This window comes from Anser anser, assembly GCF_964211835.1.
Source record: "Anser anser genome assembly, chromosome: Z".
Taxonomy (NCBI): Eukaryota; Metazoa; Chordata; class Aves; order Anseriformes; family Anatidae; genus Anser; species Anser anser.
In genome coordinates, this window is record NC_139723.1 from 22,596,220 (window position 1) to 22,611,122 (window position 14,903).

At 37.8% G+C, this 14,903-nt stretch overlaps 1 long non-coding RNA gene across 1 annotated transcript in view; it reads right to left on the reverse strand.

Moving 5' to 3' along the window:
* Positions 1-5,246: 5,246 nt before the first annotated feature.
* LOC310889432 overlaps positions 5,247-14,903 on the reverse strand; it is a 42,742-nt gene continuing 33,085 nt past the window's right edge. Inside the window, exon 4 of the long non-coding RNA XR_014576559.1 lies at positions 5,247-14,327. This is a non-coding gene — a long non-coding RNA (uncharacterized lncRNA). The remainder of the gene's footprint in view (positions 14,328-14,903) is intronic.

The following is a 14,903-nucleotide window of genomic DNA, read 5'->3' on the forward strand; positions in this document are numbered from 1 at the left end:
AAGTGCAGTTACAAATGAAATTCTCGAATAATTTCAGAAAGTTTGATAGATGAAACAAAGGTGAGAAATATTTTCAACAGTGCGTTCAAAAAATCTACATTTTAAAACTAGAATGAACAGAAGGCAATATCATCAGTATTAGTACAACTAAAAAAAAAATAAACATATATAAATAAATAAAAACTTTTATCCAGCTCTTCTAACACTTTTGTTGAAATCCACCAAATTCTTGCAGTTTACGTACAGGTAGAGGACAGAATTACAGTGAAGTTAAGGCATAATTTTGCCCCTGTACTTCAATAAAACATTAATGTTTTATCTGTCCTTAAGTGTCTTGTAGCCTTCACATCAAACTGAGACAAGAGGTCTACACTGAGACTGAAGTAATACAGGTTTGTAAATTTTATTTCCGTTTTACTGATGATGGCTGCACATCAAGAATTAACATAGCCTTTAGTATGAAAAATGGAATCAGAAGAGTTGCAACATTGAACACCAATCTTCAATTGTCAAAATGGCAAACTGACAGCAAAAAAAAAAAAAGAACAAATTGAGATAGACGTATTAGACCATATCTCTGTTTTAATAAATCTGGTGAAAGGCTAATTCTACAACAGGTTTGTGATTAGCAAGACTTGTTGTCAGTCTACTGACAACAAATTCTATACAAAGAAAGGAAGGAATTCTATACAAGGAAGGAAGGAAGGAAAGAAGGAAGGAAGGAAGGAATACAGACACTTGGACACTTTAACCCTGAACTCTGCTTGACCTTCTGCAGTCTATAGATAGAGTAAACCAGAGTCCATCTCTCCTACTTTTCCTACATACTTCTCCCAGAAGACATAAAAATAATATATGCATAACAGAGTTTTAAATACATATATTGAAACTGAAGCTGCTTCATATGCAGCTTTTCACAGAGTCACAATAATCTCAACTCCTGGAAAAACACAGTAATATTAAGGCCTGGGGCTGAGAGGCTGTAAATGACAAGTTTATGTAGTCAAGCTTTTCTGCAAGCCATCCATTCACTTCTGTTCCCATTACAGAGCACCTGCTTTGAATCATCATCTTGAAGAACATAATTTCTTCCTCATTTTTCCTCATCAAAATAAATTCAAGCCCAGAACATGGGAATTAGCAGGAACAGGGAACGTATTTCCTTCTTATTTCCCAATAAACTGGGACTCAGGGGTTACTGCCTTATTCAGAGTGTGTTAGAGAGTCCATTTTAAGTCTCCCAGCTCTCAGAAACTGCTTCTGCCATGGGGCCATTTACGCACTTAAGTCCACAGAAATGTAATCACTACAGTCCTCAGTACTCTGCTATGAGTTTTAAGGAGATAGAGATAAATTTGAATTGCCTCAAACAAATGAGTTAATTAAACTTATGTCTCTTATGTCCAAACCCACAGTGGTCCACTAGACAAAGGGGAGATTTATCCCCACTGCTTTATGAAGGTAATCCTTACTTTCTGTGACATACATATATCATTCTCATTCAAAACTGTTCTTGTTTCACTCTATCTGTCTCTCTGTTCCCTATCACCCCTTTATGCAATTTACTACCAAAATTGGGTAAAACTAAAAAAAATATATTTTTTTCCAACAAGAGGGGGGTTTGCTGTTGATGTTTCAATTTAGTTTAAAACTCAGTATTTTTTCAATAAACTTAATTGATACTTTCAGGGATATTTTTCAAAACAAAACAAAACAATTTTTTCATCAGAAACCTTTTTTTTTCATGTTCACTCTCAAGCTATAAGAGAAATGAAATAAAATAAAAACAGACCCAGAATTCGTATATCTTTGTGTGCATGTGATGAATTATTAGGTGAATATATTATGTTTAGATAGTAATCTTTCCCCGGAATACCTCAAACTCTTCAAGTCAGGCTAAAGCCCCAGAGTGTACCAATAAATAGAAAAAAAATCACATCTATAAATGTAAAAAATAAAAAATAAAAAATAAATGCACAAGTTAAATATAACAGAAGATAAAACTCAAAAACAAAGAGCAAAGGTGGTGGGAAGAGAGATCACAGTAACGAAACATTAACACAACAAATAAAGCATAGTAACAAAACTTTAGCATGCATTTAGGTATAGTACTTTGACCTTGACATCAATTTAGGGAAGCGGATTGGAGTTGTATACACACAGTAAGAAGAAAGACGCAACCATGAAACAGATAGCACCATAACAGGTAGTGAAAAGAGTTTAAAATCCATGCAAGAATGCTGCAGATAAAGCTACCAGCTTAACATAAAAATAAAAATAAATAAAATAAAAGTTATTGGGATAGAGAGAGAGTATTCAGTTTAATATTATCACATTGTTAAAAAGTGTTTTTCTATAATCCTTGGGAAAGTGTTGATACCTGTGAAACATCAAAGGAATCAAGCACAGAAAAACTTCCAGATCCTTCTGATGCTTCCTAGTAACCAACATCACTTCTGAAAGAATTTTAGCAGGGTGTGTCATACTAGGACAAGGGGTAAGAGTTTTAAACTAAAAGAGGGTAGATTTAGGTTAGATATTAGAAAGAAATTCTTCACTCAGAAGGTGTTGAGGCACTGGAACAGGTTGCCCAGAAAAGCTGTGGATGCCCTATCTTTGGAAGTGTTTAAGGCCAGGTTGGATGGGGCTCTGGGTAACCTGGTCTGGTGGGAGGTGTCCCTGCCCATGGCAGGAGGTTTGGAACCTGAAGGTCCTAAAGGTCCCTTCCTATCAAAACTACCCTATGACTCAATGATTTAGCAGGTGACATACACAAATCCAAGTTCTGTTTCACTCAACATAGCTGGTGATATATGCACAATATGCACTATATGCACTATATGACAAGCTTTTCTTTTAAAACTCTGTTAGTGTACTTCATTGTCTAAAAAGAAAAGAATACTAAAAGTTCAGAACAAAATCATTCAAATCTTTCCAAGTCTGGTTTGAAAGTTACAGAATCACTAGTCTGCTCAACAGCATCTAAGACTCAGACAAGTCTTCTGCCAGTGATTTTCTGTCACTTTCACTACAGCTGTGAAACAGCAGGACCTTGCACCCTTACCCAACTAAGAAACAACTTAACGATGTAGCATTTACATAAGGGAGAAAGCAAAAGTGCCTGACTTTTATGTATTATTATTATTATTCAAAAGAAACCTAGGAGATGATAGTGAAGAAAATAACTTACCACTTGAAGGTCAAGGAGGTAAATAATTTCACACGAGATTCAATTACTGAGGTAAACAAAACAGGACACAAAGACTTGCATAGCTCTTTTTTTAACCTTTCCAACTTGCTTCCAAATCTGTCCAATTCTTCTAGTTTGAGATATTTTTTTCTGCAGATTTTATATGAGACTTGCCAAATTCTTCAGTGATTCCAGACACTGAAGTCTCTAGATATTTAAAATTAGTAGCAGTAGTTAATACAGATTTAAATTGTTTTACTTAGTTCTGCAGCCAGAATTTTATTGACTTTACTGTCTCAATCGTATGAAATGCTATCTACTAGTAAAGTTTCTTTTTTGTTGTTATTGTTATGAGTATTGAATTAACAGTGCAGGAATTACTATGAGTGGTTCTTGTTGCTTCTGTTCAGCAAATACCTTTCATAGTATCTCCCCAACAGATATTTTCTTGGATACTAACCTAGCTTTAGTAAATAGCCTAAAATTTGGGACATTATTTCCCCGGTGTTTCCTGAATACATCTGTAGGAAAGCAGAACATACACACTAGCAGACTCTTAAGGATTACAATAAATCCTCTTTCCCACCTTTTCTTAAGCCCCTTTTATCAGTACATTCTATCCATCAAATTTGAAGTCATGGCAGTCAAGTAAAGTACCCATTGACCTGAAAAGGGAAAACATAACACACATTTTTTAAAAGGTTAAAAAGGAGGACCCAAGGTAATACAGACCTGCCATCCTCACCTGTGTGCCCAGATCATGGAGCACAAAGAGATCATCCTGAAAACCATGTTAATGTATATGGCAGACAAGGAGGTTATTGTAGACAGACAGCATGGCTTCACAAAGGGCAGATTATGCCTGACTAACTTGGTGTCCTTCTATGACAGTGACAGAATTGGCGGACAAAGGAAAAACAACTGATGTCATCTACTTTGACTTGTATAAACACCTTGATAGGTGTTTATACAATAAAAAAATAGAAGGGGTTAAAAATGATAATGTAAATAATGAATAAAGAAAAACATCCTAAAGAACAAAAAGAATCTCTTAAATCCAAAGCCAATTTAGAATTGTTTTCTACCATCAAAAAAAAAAAGAAAAAAAAAAAAAGAAATCACAAAAACATGAAAGATCTACACTAGTCACGTGAAAATAAATATGGTAATCTTAAAGAGCACAGAAGAGAGCTTTGACAGAAACGCATATCAGCAAAACTATCGCAGTTACTCCGCAGAATATCTGCTCTTGCATTCTCGCGTCTTTAACAACTGTACATGACTCTGCATTTCACAAACTTGCATTTTTAATATGGAGCTTATTCTAACATTTCAACTATCAACAATATTGGTAATGCCTAGACTGAGCAGAGCTTTTCTTGAGGATCTTCTCATCCTCAGAGAAGGAATAGGTGAGACCAATTGGCCAAGTCCAACTGCCTGACATAAAACAACGGTAAGTGCCAGGTCCTGCACCTGAGACATAACAAACTCATTCAGTAGTATAGAGGTGGGATAGAGTGGCTGTAAAGTTGCCCAGAAAAAAAGGACCTGAGACTGCTGGTTGACCCCTGGTTGAATAAGAGCCAGCAGTGTGCCCAGGTGGCCAGGAAGTCCAAGGGCATCCTGGCTTTTATCAGAAATAGCAAATCCAGCAGAGCTAGGGAAGTGACTTTCCCACTGTACTTGGCACTGGTGAGGCTGCACCTCAACTATTGTGTTCAGTTCTGGGCCCCTTACTACAAGAAGGATACGGAGTTGCTGGAACGCATTCAGAGAACAGCAATGAAGCTGGTGAAGGGACAAGACTTATGAAGAGTGACTGAGGGCAGTGGGGTTCTTTAGTCTGAGGAGACTGAGAGGGGACATCCTTGCTCTCTACAATTACCTGAAAGGTGGCTGCAATGAAGATGGTGTTGGTCTCTTTTCTCAGGTGATTAAGTGATAGGATGAGAGGAAATGGACTCAAGTTACTCTCAAAAAAGTTTAGACTGTATACAAGGAAGCAGCCTCAAGTTGCAACTGGAATAATTTAAATTGGGCATTAGGAAGAATTTCTTCATGGAATGGGTGGTTAGGCACTGGAATGGGCTGCCCAGGGAAGTGGTGTAGTCACCATCCCTGGAGGTATTCAAAAGATATGTGGATGTAATACTTAGTGACATGTTTTAGTCGTGGACTTGGTAGAGTCATATTGATGGTTGGACCTGATGGTCTTAAGGGTGTTTTCCAACCTAAATGAATCTATGATTCTATGAATACGTTATCTGAAGATGCATTTAATTGATGCTGACAGGCTATTTACTGGATTGGGAATCAGAAAGATTCCTGGTGAAATTGTGTTGAAAATTCTTTCCTGCTAATTGTTGACTTATTATGCTGAAAAAAAAAATAACATTTATGTCTGTCTTTTTCTCGGGAGAAGAGTATCAAATTTGTTACAAGAACACAGCCAGGACTGATTCCCTAAGAGCTGGGTGGCTTCTTGCTCTACTGTTATACTAGTATTCCTAAACATTTCAAGAGAGACTTTATGATAAATTAGAGACAGTCCTTCATGAAAGGAGCTATTAAAAAAGACCAATAAGGTAAGACAGTGTGGTGGTTTTACTCGGGTGGGCGGCCGAGCGCCACCACATCTGCTCTCTCACTCCCCCTCCTCAAAGGGGAAAGGGGAGAAAATACGATGAAAAGGGTTAAAGGGTTGAGATAAGGACAGGGAGATCATGCAGTAATTATCGTGATGGGCAAAACAGACTCAGTATATGGAGATAGTAAGATTTATTACCTATTACTAACAAGCTAGAGAAGTGAGAAACAAAGGAAAGAAACCAAAAGCACCTTCCCCCCCATCCACCCTCTTCCACCTCCTCCCTCCGAGCGGCGCAGGGGAACGGGGGAATGGGGGTTATGATCAGTCTATAGTGCTTCTTCTCTGCCGCTCCTTCTCAGTCACATTTGTCCCCTGTGCTGTGGGGTCCCTCCCACGGCATGCAGTCCTTGCTGAACTGATCCAGCGTGGGCTTCCCACAGGCAGCAGCTCTTCAAGAACTGCTCCAGATATGGGTCCATACCACGGAGTCCATCCCTCAGGAGGAAACTGCTCCAACCTGGGTCCCCCACGGGCAGCAGCTCCTGCCAGGTCACCTGCTCCTGAGTGGTCTCCTCTCCACGGGCTACAGCTCCGGCCTGGAATCTGTTCTGGCCTGGGTCTTCCACAGGCCGCAGCCTCCGTCCGTGCAGATCCACCTGCTCCACCGTGGTCTCCTCCACAGGCTGCAGCGTGGAAACCTGCTCCACTGTGGTACTCCATGGGCTGCAGTGGGACAGGCTGCTTCACCATGGTCCTCACCACAGGCCGCAGGGGACTTCTGGTCCGGCGCCTGGAGCATCTCTCCCCCTCCTTCTTCACTGACCTTGGCGCCTGCAAGGTTGTTCCTCGCTCCTCTCAATCTCCCAGCTGCTGTGTGGCACAGTGGTTTTTTTTGTTTGTTTGTTTTTTCCCTGTCTTAAATATGCTCTCACAGAGGCACAAACAACATCACTTATTGGCTCAGCTCTGGTCAACAGCAGGGCACTTACCTAACATGGGGCAGCTTCTAGATTCTTCTCACAGAAGCCACCCCTGTGGCCCCCTGCTACCAAAACTTTGCCATGTAAACCCACTACAGACAGACACACTTATTATCTTTTATAATAATATTGAAGAAAACACTGCATTTCATATCAGAAAATACTCTTACAGGCAGGATTTTCTTCTAGGTCATCAATATTAATAAAGAACAATTAGATAACTCACATAGAATATTAGTAAAACCAGGGACAGGATGTTTTTCAGTCCTGTAATGCCTATGTGCACCACAAAGCTTCCTTCACTTTAGAAACAAACAAAAAATGTCTTTTTTTCTTTTTAATCTAAAAGCATAATAGTGAAAAATAAATACAAGTATTGGGTCAACATTTCCAACATCTCTTTAGCAAAGAACTGAAACAGACTGAACAAATAAAAATGTAAAAATGTAGAGACATTAACTTGACTTGAATTCCATCTGCAAAGGGAATAGTGTTAGCCTGTTTCTGATGGGTTATATGCAGGTACATAATATTGCATCTAGTCCCTCTCTGTAGTCCTAATTTACAGGCTTCAGATATTCTCAGTTGAACCACTTCTCTATGCTGCGGCACACCTGGATAATGAATGCAGTAGAAACAATCCAATTGTTTTTAGAAACAGTTAAAAGCAAACAAACAAACAAAACATTTCCTTCATCAGTGGACAGGTAAATTAGTTGTTGCAGCTATACAGGACCCAAAAGCACAGCTATATGTGGTGAAAATATTTGATTTGTTCAGTATTTTCCCCTACCCTTGTAAGATTCGTCTGTGGTTGCTTTTTTGTGTGTGTGTGTGTTTTTGTTTGTTTGTTTGTTTGTTTTGATAAGGACCAAGTGCTCTAATACAATTCTGCACACTTTTTATATATATTTGGCATCAGATCTGTCTTTTTGAAACAGTGAATCACGCTGAATTTATCCATTCAGAGAAATTTAAATGGCAGGCATTCATTTTCATTGCTATGATTTTGTGCAACTTTATGTGTCTAACAATGGGCCTTTTAAAAGCATGAAGACACTAGTAAGTATTTGTCTTGGTCATGACAAAGAGGTCACAGGTCAGACACCACCAATGCTAAAAATATGTAAGTGCAGTGTGCAATTGTGCTTCGGCACTGGGATCTCTCCTTCCTCCCCTCCATTTTACCAGGTGCATAAACAGACTCCAGAATCAACAAGTTGACTTTTCCATGTTTAGTCATCTTGACATTTGTGGAGTTGGATGGCATGTCATGAGTATGGAATTATCAAGATTTGAGAGATGAGTACAATCACCAAATACTTCTCTCCATTTGAGCATACCTTCCACTGGAGAGAGCAAGCCAAAAGAATACACTCCGGGTATCCATGCCTCTCCATACGAGATGAGCTTGCATGATGTGAGAGCAGCTGCTGCTATCTGCTTTAATGAATATAAAGTTGAATGTGTCCTAAGATGACAAGGATACTGTAGTCAGTAGGATTTTTAAATCTTAGAAACCACAGTCTCAGGCTTTACCAAAGGGCTAATCAATCTTTTAAAAAGCTGTTGCTGTGTCTAGGCCATCTGAGAATGGAATACCTTTAAGATTGCTCTGTAATTTGCTCTCACTGAGCAACTGTATCAGTATTTCCATACGCTGAAGAAAGGACTAGACTCCAGCAGTCGGATGCCATAAAAGAGCTAAGCAGCACTTTAATTAAAAAAAAAAAAAAAAAAAGTCAAATGGGAGGTACATCCACATGTTAACATGAATATTTTGGCACAGAGACTGTCATGGCTCAAACACAGGGTAGCCCCATCACATAGCTAATCTGAGACACAGGACGAGAATCACACAACCACTGTTTTGGCAGCTATCTCACCTGCTGCTTTCAGGCATTTTCAACAGCTAACTCTGCTATGCTGGAACTCATCCACCACTGGTTCTGTTATACAATAGTATCTTTAGATTTCACCTGGTCACCTCAGTCGTCTTGACCATGTGTTAAGTTTATCTTCCAAATTCTTATAAAATAAACAGTCTTCCATATAAACTTCTAGGCCTTGCTGAATCTTTAGTTTCCCCTGGAAAGCTCCCAGGACACAAGTAATTCATACAATTGTAGAACAGCGTAGGTTGGAAGGGACCTTCAAGACTATCTAGTTCCAACACCCCTGCAATGAGCAGGGATGTCATCCACTAAGTCAGGTTGCTCAGGGTCTCATTCAACATGGAATTAATTAATTAATTAAGTGATTCTTAATGAGAGGAGGACAACTCTGTATTTCCTCAGGAGGTCATAAAAAACAACAGCATGACTAACTGTTACAGAATTGAGAAAACAAGGTGTACATATCCACACTGAAGATTTTCTTTTTTAATTTCTTTTGCCTAATTGTATTTTTATTCGGTCAATTCTACTTTTCATTTGCCACAGAAGGGATCTCATTTTAACTGTTAGCTGGCTTGACCAAAATTAGATGGCCACAAGATCCCACAAGCTGGTTTCAATAGCATTAGCGGGCCCCCAGGATCACAACATAGCCCTTAATTTTAATCAAGTTTATTTATTTGATCACTTTGAGGAAAACACAATTTTTCATTCCTTTGGGAAAGAGACATAAAAATACAGGTTAAAAACAAAAACAAACAAACAAAAATAGTATAGCTGTGTCATCAAAGTTCACATGGCAGGAGTAAAAGCAACAGGGAGGCTGGGAGGGAGCAAGACTAAGCTTGCCAGAGAGAAAAAAAAAATATTTAAAGACAATGAGACACCTGGAAATTTTCATTTGTCTTAACTTGACGAAAATTACACTGGGACCAAACATTGCAAACTCTCAGTCATACTCTTTCTGTATCTCTTGCAACAAAGCATCTTAGACTTTCTTCAGTGTGTGCTGCTGTGTTTACATAATGAATTCAGACTCAGTTATTTAATGATAGGAAACACAAACATTTCTTTATCAACTCATTTTGCAAAATATACTGCCTAATTTATCTTTCCCCACCACAATCTTTTACCTTCTCTCTGTTCTTAACCACAAGGTTTCACAGCTAACATTACAAGATGACAAGGGCAACTATCATTGTAACAAGGCAGAACAAAGCAATGGTAATGAGAAGAACTACAGTTAGTTCACTGAGGCTCTGGCAGTGATGAAAGGAGTAAGCTGAGCCTACCTTTCTTCTCCAGATAACAAAGCAATTACAACATGTAAAGTAATACAGAGAAAATAATAATTTACTGGAAAACTGAGAGAACAGCAGGCTCTGAAAATACAAAGAAAAACAACTTGTATAAAAGGTAATTCACTATATCAAAACTTTTTACGAACAGGTGAAATATTAAAAAGTGCTGGGATGCACAGCAAGTGAAAACATTATTTTAAAAAGCTGTTAATTGAAAAATAAATAGATGGATAAATTAGATAGATAGATGATAGATAGATAGATAGATAGATAGATAGATAGATAGATAGATAGATAGATAAAAGGGCTTTACCTGCAAATCCTGCAAATGCATAGCACGTTTTGGTACCACACCATGCAACCCCAGAAAGCAAAGGGCTGTTTGAGGATCTAGAGGTAAAAACTTGATCTGTGGCAACACAGATGTATTGTGAGGAAAAGATGCACTTTAATACACCGCACTCTGGGCATTTTGGCAGGCAGGTGCAGCTCTAAATAAAGTAGAGATAGAATTACTCCTGCTCTACAGCTGGCACGGGGGGGCCTGTCAGAAAGTTCTTGTTTCTTCATGCTCCACAGTTCTTTTGATTCACGTGCAGGGGTGGAAAGCCCGGCAGCCCACCAGCCTGGCAGCCCAACAGCACTGCTCAGGAAGGGCTGGGGCACTGCCCCTTGTCAGCACCAGCCACCTCACGGGAGTTGACCAGCAATGCTTGCAATGCAAGCACCCATCTCACTCACTCCACCTTGCCTTCTGATCCAGCACCTTGGCACTGCTCAGGAGCAACAAGAAAATGACTGAAAGCCTTGGTTAGAAGTGTATGTTCAAGAAGCTTCTACAAAAGAAATTCACCCAGATCAACCTGGAAGCCACCAAATGCTACAGTAACACCAAGGATTTCCTAGGCTCAAGTCCCATGTTTTAGCAGCACAGTGTGGCTTAAAACTAAATTAAAAACAAGCAAGAAAAAAATCTGAGGCACACAAAGGATAAGTAACTGCCTTGGGCTGCTGTGGTGAGTAAACTAAAGAACTGTGGGTACTTCTCGTGCCAGTGTGGGTCTGGTGTTCTGCTCTGCAATCCCTTATCTCGTATTATGGCAACCTCTCCCAGAGTTTTAATGTCCATTAAAATAAGGAATTTCTTCATTGTCTTCTGCAGAGCTGGAATTGCTTTTTTTTTTTTTTTTTTCCACATGAAACTTCCTAAATACTCAAAATGAGACAATAATAGCTTCCATGGAAGATGGGTTCCACAGATGGATATCTTCTTCTACTGCCTGGCATGAATTTCAGCACAAGCAGCTGCAAAGAGGAAAGTAACATTAACCCCATATGCCAGGCAAAGGGGTTGAGGCTTTACATAGTACTCCAGCAGACCAGGGCCAGGAATAAATGCCAAGTGACCTTGGTTCCCACCCTATTTCTGAACTTGTTTTATTGCAGAGCATAACCTCTATGAGTCTCAGTTCTCCCACTTGAAAAAATGAGATAATTACACCTCTGTACTTCACAGTGACTGTGTGAAGCTTGAATTAATAATGTTTGCTGAGCGTTGTGTAAGTACAAAAAATTATATAGGCTGCTCAGCATCGAAAAGGGGTCCAGAGTCCAAGATTTTATGGCTCTTGGCCCCATATACAATCCACAACACTTTCCACTCAGGCAGTTGCATCACATAAATCTAAGACTTTAATTTTTTACCATTTAGTATGTGAAATATCCTAGGCAGGAGTTCATTCCAAAATTGATATATATAAAAATAAATAAATCTTTTTTAAAAAGAAAATTATGTGATAATAAAGCAACATTCATAGCTAATATTTTGAGCAGTCTAACTACTAATACTTTTTTTTCTCTGAGGGTGAAGAAGAATTTTCCTCTACCAGTTCTATTTCTCAAATGAATTGTTTTTGTTTTTTTTTCTTCCCAAGATATTGAAAAAGAATAAACCTGATAAAAATGATAAATCTTATAAATATGTAATAGATAGAAGCATATTTATTTACAGAGCAACCCTATGAATATATCACTTCTCCCTTTTTTTTTTCTGTAAGTCCAATAAATGTCACTTTTTATTGGGTGAAAAAGGAAAGAGTACAAGTGTTTTTTGTGTGTGTTTTTATTTGTGGAATCACTTGATACAGAAATAAATAAATAAATAAATAAATAAATAAATAAATAAAGCATTAACTATCCTTAACTTCAAAGTGTACCATGATAAAAAGGATGTAAACACTGTATAAATAGTAACCTCTTAGATCATTAATAACTTCTTGGCCCATTAATTTAGAAAACTCTTTGGGAAATATTAAGAACAATAATAATTTGGCAGATTAAACTGGTTCACAGCTAAGGGTAGGGACTGAAGACAGCTTTAGTACTACACAACGACATGATGGAACCAGTTGTTGTTTCCACATGCCTTCTCTTACAGCATCATCCAAGGAAGAGTAATTGTTCTTTGTTATATAGTTTAAGAGCTGGCAAGACACTTCTTAATTTCCCTTCCAGTCATGCTCAGAGTGTAGCTCTCCAAAACATATCCAGTTCTTTCCTTTCCTGGGGCTGGGTAAGGGAGAGAAATCCTGAGTACACTTAAATAAAACTCTCCTTGAAAACAAATAATAATTTAAACAACATCTCTTCTGCAATATATTTTCCATCCCACTGTTTTCCAGTGTAATTTACAAATGTCAGAAACACAGCAAAAAAAATTCCCTGGGAAAAAATTAACTTCATATTTCAGTATTTCTGCTAAAGAAATAGGAAGAATGCCCCAAAGATGATATTCCAGTCTGAACTTCACCCAAACTCTACAATGTTCACAGTAAGGTTTTACTCTGGTCTGCTTGTCTGCGGTGCAAAAATGATTTTTGAATAAAAGATGTCCTTTTTTGGTTGTTTTGCTTTGTTTATTTGTGTAGGTCAGAATGATGTTTGGGCACTATTTCCCGCCACCACCACCAATAATATCATATTAACAGTTTAAATTCTTGATGTTGTTAGCTCTTTGAAATAGACAAAAGCTAAGTTTTTGCATTGGGCAGGCCAATGTTTCCGCAGAATTACAGTCATGAAATTACACCAGTAGTGTTACAGTGTATAAAGAATTTTTAGCTAGGACACATTCCCTACAAAAGTCCTTGACACTTTTGTAGGATCTAGTTTTCCCTTTTTTTTCATTTGAAAATAAAATACTCCAGCTGGCAAACAATACTGTTACTAATACTAGTGAACCTCAATGTTTATTTTTAAAGAAAAATGCACAAAAACAAGGACCATTATGTTACCCTGAACCTTACTGTTTCACCGGTAGCTTTTAATATGCATTGATAGCTGCTAGTGTAAAGCCGTAGTTAATTTGAAAATAACGATGTAAAAGTACACACAACTTGGCTTGAACCAAGTCAGTTTTTTTCACTTCACAAAATGAAGGAAGGCTTTGTTAACACTGACAGACTTTAGCCAGATTATTCTTGGTGGTTGAATATACAACAGTACTATTATATAAGAAGCTGGAAGAAAGGGATCTAATATAAAGTGAAATATTTCTTCTCCCTTTGAGCCAGTCAGACTTTCCAAAGAATACATCAACTGGAATTTGATTTAGCTTGCTGTAGTAAAGTCGTTAGGAGGAGTATCTGTTACATTTCTGGTTATAAACAATAAATATGACACAAACATGTTTAACTTTACATTTCTGTTTGCTTCATAAGCCATGCTGGAAAAATGCGAACTACAAAATGTACACAATTTTTACTTCAGCCTTTACATTCCAGTTGGACAGTGGATTAACCTACTTCCCAGAAGGTAACTATCCTTTAATGGGAAAAATGACCTCTTTCTGAAGTACTGAGGGGGGAAAAGCTGTGTAAGAGTTATCTGATTAACCAGGTGTTTTACAGGGAATATATTTCATCAGCTGAAGAGATGGAATGAAATTTAAAACTCCTAATTGTTTTTTTTTTTTTCTGGAACATCTCAGATTTCCTCCCAAAACAAGCACATTTCAACACTGAAAGGAGGCTGTAAATTATTGCGATAATGTCACAATAAAATAAAAGTCACATGCTTGAAATCAGCTTGGTGAAAATATAAGGATGTGCCAGATACAGAAGTACCTGACATGTTGTGCACATCACTCTATTAGTCCCAGGGAGACTGTATCTTTAAACGAGAGAGTGTTTCAGTTTCCATGCATTGTCTGGTTCCTGTCTCCTTCCACATTCCATATGTCAGCTTTGTAACTATTACTTGAGCTAATCTGAAAGAAATAACCTACCTATTCATGAGAAGTCTGAACATTTCACTTAAGATTACATTTCTTCCTTTCCATGTCAGGAGCGATAAGTAGAACCCAATACCCTGAGCAGAGAAATGATAATTCAAAGAGAAAGAAAATACTCTTGACATTTTAACAATAACAAGTTATTAATATAATTCACTCCAGTTGAAAGAAAGTGGAATACATTTACAATGCAACTGAATAAAGGTTAAGTGTATTTTGTGTTTTGCTCTGCATTAGTTATAAATATCTGTCATATCAAATCCTAGACTAGTTGTAAGCACCCTCTTAAAATCTATGTTTCTAGCAGAAAGGAAAGTATTTTTAAACACCCTTTCTATGAATGACAAAACCCAAATTAAGTAGACCTCATATGGAACAGCTCAAGAAAAGCTAGCATAGCTACTCTTGGCAGAGTTATTCACACTCTGGGAACATCACTACCTCCTTAAAATAGTTGATATTATTAAGATACAGCACCCCTGCATCAGCTCAGTTAGGATCAGTTCCCCAAAATGAATGTAATGCAGGTCTTTGTCTTCCTTTTTGTTGCTTATTTCATGTTATCCCTTCCTTGTTCCTCTATGAAAACCATACATATTTACACATGAAAATATTTAGCCAAGAAAAACATCACCATAAATTTGTTTATAAGA